A 6,991-nucleotide genomic window follows, 5' to 3' on the forward strand; every position below is an offset into this window, starting at 1 on the left:
CCCGTGCACTTAGCATACATTCATCCATGCAGCGGGTGCTCAGTACATTTATGACTATATTTTTTATCTTGTTATGCAGCTGGGTTCAAGAAATTACATTCTATCTCCCATACATTTATTTTTTGGCATTTCTGAAGTGTCATTTCCTGCCTAGGTGAGAAAAAATTTTTTTAAATTTATTGGGGTGAAAATTGTTAGTGAAATTATGTAGATTTCAGGTGTACAATTCTGTATTACATCATCTATATATCCCATTGTGTGTTCACCACCCAGAGTCAGTTCTCCTTCCATCACCATATATTTGATCCCCCTTACCCTCATCTCCCTCCCCCCACCCCCCTTAACCTCTGGTAACCACCAAACTATTGTCTGTGTCTATGAGTTTTTGTTTCTTATTTGTCTTGTTCTTTTGCTGTTTTTGGTTTATATACCACATATCAGTAAAATCATAAGGTTCTCTGCTTTTTCTGTCTGACTTATTTTGCTTAGCATTATGCTCTCAAGATCAATCCATGTTGTCTCAGATGTTCCTATATCATCTTTTCTTACCGCCGAATAGTATTCCATTGTGTATATATACCACAACTTCTTTATCCATTCATCTATCGAAGGACATTTTGGTTGTTTCCATGTCTTGGCCACCGTAAACAAAGCTGCAATGAACATTGGAGCACCTGTGTTTTTATGTATAAATGTTTTCAAATTTTTGGGTTAGATACCCAGGAGAGGGATTCCTAGATCATATGGGAATTCTATTCGTAATTTTTTTGAGAACCCTCCACACTGCCTTCCATAATACCTGTACCAGTCTGCATTCCCACAACAGTGTATGAGGGTTCCTTTTTCTCCACAGCCTCTCCAACACTTGTTACTATTTGTCTTGTTGATGATAGCCATTCTGACTGGGGTGAGGTGATATCTCATGGTGGTTTTTATTTGCGTTTCTCTGATAATTAGTGATGTTGAGCATTTTTTCATATGTCTATTTGCCATTTGTATGTCCTTGGAGAAATGTCTTTTTCGGTCCTCTGCCCATATTTCAATTCGGTTGTTTGTTTTTTTGTTGTTGAGCTTCATGAGTTCCTGGTATATTTTGTATATTAGCCCCTTATTGGAAGCACTGTTTGCAAAAATCTTCTCCCATTCAGTTGGTTGCCTCTTTATTTTGTCGATGGTTTCTTTTGCTGTGCAGAAGCTTTTAAGTTTGATATAATCCTGTTCATTTATTTTAGTTTTTACTTCCCTTGCCTTTGGAGTCAAATTCATAAAATGCTCTTTGAACCCAAGGTCCATAAGTTTAGTACCTAGGTTTTCTTCTATGCAGTTTATTGTGTCAGGTCTTATGCTTAAGTCTTTGATTCATTTTGAGTTAATTTTGGTACACGGTGACAGATAGCAGTCCAGTTTTATTCTTTTGCACGTGGCTATCCAATTCTCCCACCATCATTTATTGAAGAGGTTGTCTTTCCTCCATTGTATGTTTTTAGCTTCTTTGTCAAAAATTATCTGTCCATATTTATGTGGTTTTATTTCTGGGTTCTCAATTCTATTCTATTTGTCTATGTGTCTGTTTTTCCGCCAATACCACGCTGTTTTGATTATTGTAGCCCTGTAGTACAAGCTAAACTCAGGGAGTATGATACCTCCAGTATTGTACCTTTTTCTTAAGATTGCTTTAGCTATTTGGGGTCTTTTGTGGTTCCAAACGAATCTGATGATTTTTTGTTCTACTTCTTTAAAAAATGCCATTGGGATTTTGATGGGGATTGCATTAAATCTGTATATTGCTTTGGGTAATATGGCCATTTTAACTATGTTGATTCTTCCAATCCATGAGCACAGAATGTCTTTCCATTTCTTTGTTTCTTCTTCACTGCCTTTTAAAAATTTGTTGTAGTTTTCTGCATATAGGTCTTTCACATTGTTGGTTAAGTTTATTCCTAGGTGTTTTGTTCTTTTGGCTGCTTTTGCAAAAGGAATTGTTTTCTGTATTTCTTTTTCTGAGATTTCATTGTTAGTATATAGGAATGCAGTGGACTTTTGTACGTTGATTTTGTAGCCAGCAACTTTACTGTATTCGTTGATTGTTTCTAATAGCTTTTTGGTGGAGTCTTTAGGGTTTTCTATATATAGTATCATGTCATCTGCAAAGAGTGATAATTTAACTTCTTCATTCCCAATTTGGATGCCTTTTATTTCTTTCTCTTGCCTGATTGCTCTGGCAAGGACTTCCAACACTATGTTGAAAAGCAGAGGGGATAGGGGACAGCCCTGTCATGTTCCTGAACGTAGAGCAAAGGGCTTCAGTGTTTCACCATTAATTATGAGATTAGCTGAGGGTTTGTCATATATGGCCTTTATTATGATACGGTATTTTCCTTTCCTATCTCTATTTTTAAAGTGTTTTAATCATAAATTGATGTTGTATTTTGTCAAATGCTTTTTCTGCATCAATTGATATAATCACATGATTGTTTTCCTTTATTTTGTTTATGTGATGTATCACATTGATGGATTTGCAGATGTTGGACCATGCTTATGCTCCCAGGATGAACCCCGCTTGGTCGTGATGAATAATCTTTTGAATGCATTGTTGTATTCCATTTGCTAGAATTTTGTTTAGGATTTTTGCATCTGTATTCATCAGAGATATTGGTCTGTAGTTTTCTTTTTTTCTGTTGTCCTTATCAGGTTTTGGTATCAGGGTAATGTTGGTCTCATAAAATGAGTTGGGGAGTACTGTCCCTTCTTCAATTTTTTGGAAGAGTTTGAGTAGGATTTGTATTAGATCCTCTTTGAAGCTTTGGTAGAATTCACTAGTGCATCCGTCTGGTCCCGGACTTTTGCTTTTGGAAGGTTTTGAATGACTGATTCACTTTTGTTACTGGTGATCGGTTTGTTTAGATTTTCCAGTTCTTCATGGTTCAGCCTAGGAAGACTATATGTTTCTAAGTACTTGTCCATTTCTTCTAGGTTATTGAATTTGGTGGCATATAGTCCTTCATAGTATTCTTGGATGATCCTTTGTATTTCTGTGGCATCCGTGATAACTTCCCCTTTTTCATTTCTGATTTTGTTAATTAGTGTCTTCCTGTATTTATCTTAGTGAGTCTAGCAAAGTGTTTGTCAATTTTGTTAATCTTTTCAAAGAACCAGCTCTTTGTCACATTAATTTTTTCTATTGTCTTTTTGTTCTCCATTTCATTTAGTTCCTTTCTGATTTTTGTTATTTCCTTTCTTCTGTTGATCTTGGGTTTCATTTGTTCTTTTTTTTCTAGTTCTTTAAGGTGTAATGTGAGGTTATTTATTTGAGATTTTTCTTGTTTCTTGAGATAGGCCTGTAATGATATAAGTCTCCCTCTTAAAACTGCTTTTGCGGCATCCCCAAAATTTTGGTAGGATATATTTTCACTGTAATTTTTTCTATGTATCTTTTGATCTCTCCTCTAATTTCTTCTTGACCTGGTCGTCCTTTAAAATTATGTTGTTTAATCTCCATGTATTTGTGTTATTTTCTGCTTTCTTTTTGTAGTTGATATCCAATTTCAAAGCCTTGTGATCAGAGAATATGCTTGGTATGATTTCAATCTTCTTAAATTTGCTGAGGCTGATTTTATGTCCCAATGTATGATCTATTCTTGTGAATGTTCCATGTACACTAGAAAAATATGTATAGTCTGATGTATTAGGATGAAGTGCTCTATACATGTCAATGATGTCCATTTCATCTAATGTGTAATTTTGGGCTGCTATTTCTTTATTTATTTTCTGTTTGGATGATCTATCCATAGCTGTCAATTATGTATTTAAGTCCCCTAGTATGATTGTGTTTTGTTCAATTTCTCCCTTTAGTTCTGTTAGTAGTTGCTTGGTATATTTTGGTGCTCCCTGATTGGGGGCATAAATATCGATGACTGTTATGTCTTCTTGTTGTATAGTTCCCTTTACCATTATGAAATGTCCATCTTTGTCTCTTGTTACCTTTTTCACCCTGAAGTCTGTTTCATCTGATGTCAGTATAGCTACCCCTGTTTTCTCTGGATACCATTTGCTTGGAGTGTCAATTTCCACCCTTTCACTTTGAGTCTATGCTTGTCCTTGTAGCTGAGATGTGTCTCTTGGAGACAGCATATGGTTGGGTGTAGTTTTTTGATCCAATCTACTGTTCTGTGTCTTTTTATTGATGAGTTAAGTCCATTTACATTTAGGGTGATTATTGACATGTGAGGATTTCCTGTCATTTTATCTTTAGTTTTCCGGTAAGGCTGTGTCCATTGTTTCTTTGCCTTTTTCTTGTCTATTATTTCTGTGTGGTTGTAGTCTATAATGTTTCTTTCTGTTTCTTCTTTTATTACAGTTTGTATTTCAGTTCTGGATTTTTTTTGAGTTGTGAACCTTAAGTTTATGTAAAAGAAATTTTGACATTTAGAGTATTCCATTTTCTTCAGCATGCTTACTTTCTCCATTCGCATATTCCAGTTCAGGCCTTTACTCTCCCCTTCTTTATGTTTCAGTTGCCACAAATTGTTCCTTTTGATAGTGGTCGAATAGCCTCCTTTAGTATTTATTGTAGTGCATGTCGTGTATTAGAAAATTCCCTCAGCTTCTGTATGGCTGGAAAGGTCTTTATTCCTCCTTCATATCTAAAGGATATCTTTGCTCGATATATTATTCTTGGCTCATAATCTCTCTCTTTCAATGGTTTGAATATTTGGTTCTAGTCCCTCCTGCCTTATAGAGATTCTGTTGAAAAATCTGATGATAATCTAATGAGCTTTCCTTTGTAGGTTACCGTCTTCTTTTCCCTGGCTGCCTTGAGGATTCTTTCTTTGTCGTTGATTTTTGACAGCTTCAATGCAGTGTGTCTTGGAGAACGTCTGTTGGGATTGAGGTAATTGGGTGTTCTATTTGCTTCTTAGATTTGAGGATCCAGTTCTGTCCACAAGTTTGGGAAGTTCTCATTGACAGTTTGTTAGAATATTTTCTCTGTTCCCTTCTCTCTTTCTTCTCTTTCTGGTATGCCCATTATTCTTATATTGCTCTTTCTGATGGAGTCAGAAAGTTCTTGTAGAGTTCTTTCATTCTTTTATGTCTCAAGTCTCTTTCTTCTTCCATCCGTGTCGTTTCCAGGTTTCTATCTTCGATGTCACTGATTCTTTTTTCCATCTGGTCAATTCTACTACCTAAGCAGGCTACTTCATTCTTTTTTTTTTTTTTTAATGTTTTATTGGGAAAGGGGAACAGGACTTTATTGGGGAACAGTGTGTACTTCCAGGCCTTTTTTTCCTAGTTAAGTTATTGTCCTTTCAATCTTAGTTGTGGAGGGTGCCATTCAGCTTCAAGTTGTTGTCCTTTTAGTCTTAGTTGTGGAGGGTGCAGCTCAGCTCCAGTTCCAGTTGCTGTTTTCTTATTGCAGGGGGCACAGCCCACCATCCCTTGTGGGAGTCAAACTGGCAACCTTTTGTTTGAGAGGACGCATTCCAAGCAACTGCGCCATCCAGGAGCTCAGCGGCAGCTCAGCGCAAGGTGCCGGGTTCAATTTTATTTGCAGGGGGCGCTGCCCACCATCCCTTGCAGGAGTCAAGGAATTGAACTGGCAACCTTGTGGTTGAGAGGATGCGCTCCAACCAACTGAGCCATTCGGGAGGCAGCTCAGCTCAAGGTCCTGTGTTCCATCTTAGTTGCAGGGGGCAGAGCCCACCATCCCTTGCGGGACTCGAGGAGTTGAACCGGCAGTCTTGTGGTTGAGAGCTCACTGGCCCATGTGGGAATCGAATGGGCAGCCTTCAGAGTTAGGAGCGTGGAGCTCTAACCGCCTGAGCCAACGGGCCGGCCTGTCTATTTCATTCTTAATGTCATATATTGAGTTCTTAATCTCAGAAATTCTATTTGGTTCTCTTTTAACATTTCAATCTCTTTCGTAAAATGCTCATGTTGTTCTTTGATTGTATTTCTGAGTTCATTAAACTGCCTTTCTGTGTTTTCTTGCATCTCGTTGAGTTTTTTCAGAAATGCAATCTTGAATTCTCTGTCATTTAAGTCACATATTTCCATATCTTTAAGTTCCTTTTCTGGAGACTTTTCACTTTCTTTCTGAGCTGTCTTGTTGCCTTGGTTATTCATGGCAATTACTGATTTCTTATTTCTCTTCCTAGACATCTACAGGAATGGCTTCTGAAACAGGTTGATAGGAAGAGGTCTTTCTTTTGTTTTCCAGTACTTGTTTGTAGAATGTTTTATTTTATCTACGACTGCAGGCTTTCTTCTGTCTCACACTGATGTGCTGTGTTTTCTCTGCACTATTCCAGCTTCTCACACAGTGGGGGGATTCCTTGGGAGACAGGCTTCTCCTCTGTTAATAGTTCGCCTGGGTCACAGGGGGCAGTGTCCGTGTGGGTATGCGGAGAGCTTTTGAAGTTCCAAAGCTCTCTCTGCACCAGATACAGAGATCCATGTGTTTCAGCAGTTCTGTTTACTCCTGCAGAGATCCACCCAGATAGGTGGAGCTAGGGGTGGAGTGAGTTGTGAGACGTGGCCCAGAGCAATGGTGGTGACCACCACCACAGCCTTTCCTGCTTCCAGAGCTCCCTCCCCTTTGCCAGAACTAGTTGTGCTGCGAATCTGTGTCTGTGGTCCACAGTTCTCAGAACATCAAATATTTTGTTCTTTTGATCTGACACTGCTACTGTTCCGCTTCTAGCACTGGGCAGGTGGGGGCCATCGGAGCTCTGGGAGGGTAGGGAGGGGGCGGCTAGTCTCAGTGCCTAAGGCTTCCATTTTCTGCTCGGCAGTGAGGGCTTAAACCACCGTTTTCAGCCTTCTTCCCTCAGTCTTTTCTCCAAGGTCTCTGCCGTGAGCATTGGGTTCAGCTGTGTTATACGCTGCCCCCTCAGTCCTGTGGGCCATAAGCGGAGCCCTAGGAGTCCGAGTTCTTCCCTCTCCTGCAGCTGCAGTAGTTCGGGGATGCAGTGAGCTCAGAGCACTGAGCCAG

Source organism: Rhinolophus hipposideros, assembly GCF_964194185.1.
Source record: "Rhinolophus hipposideros genome assembly, chromosome: X".
Taxonomy (NCBI): Eukaryota; Metazoa; Chordata; class Mammalia; order Chiroptera; family Rhinolophidae; genus Rhinolophus; species Rhinolophus hipposideros.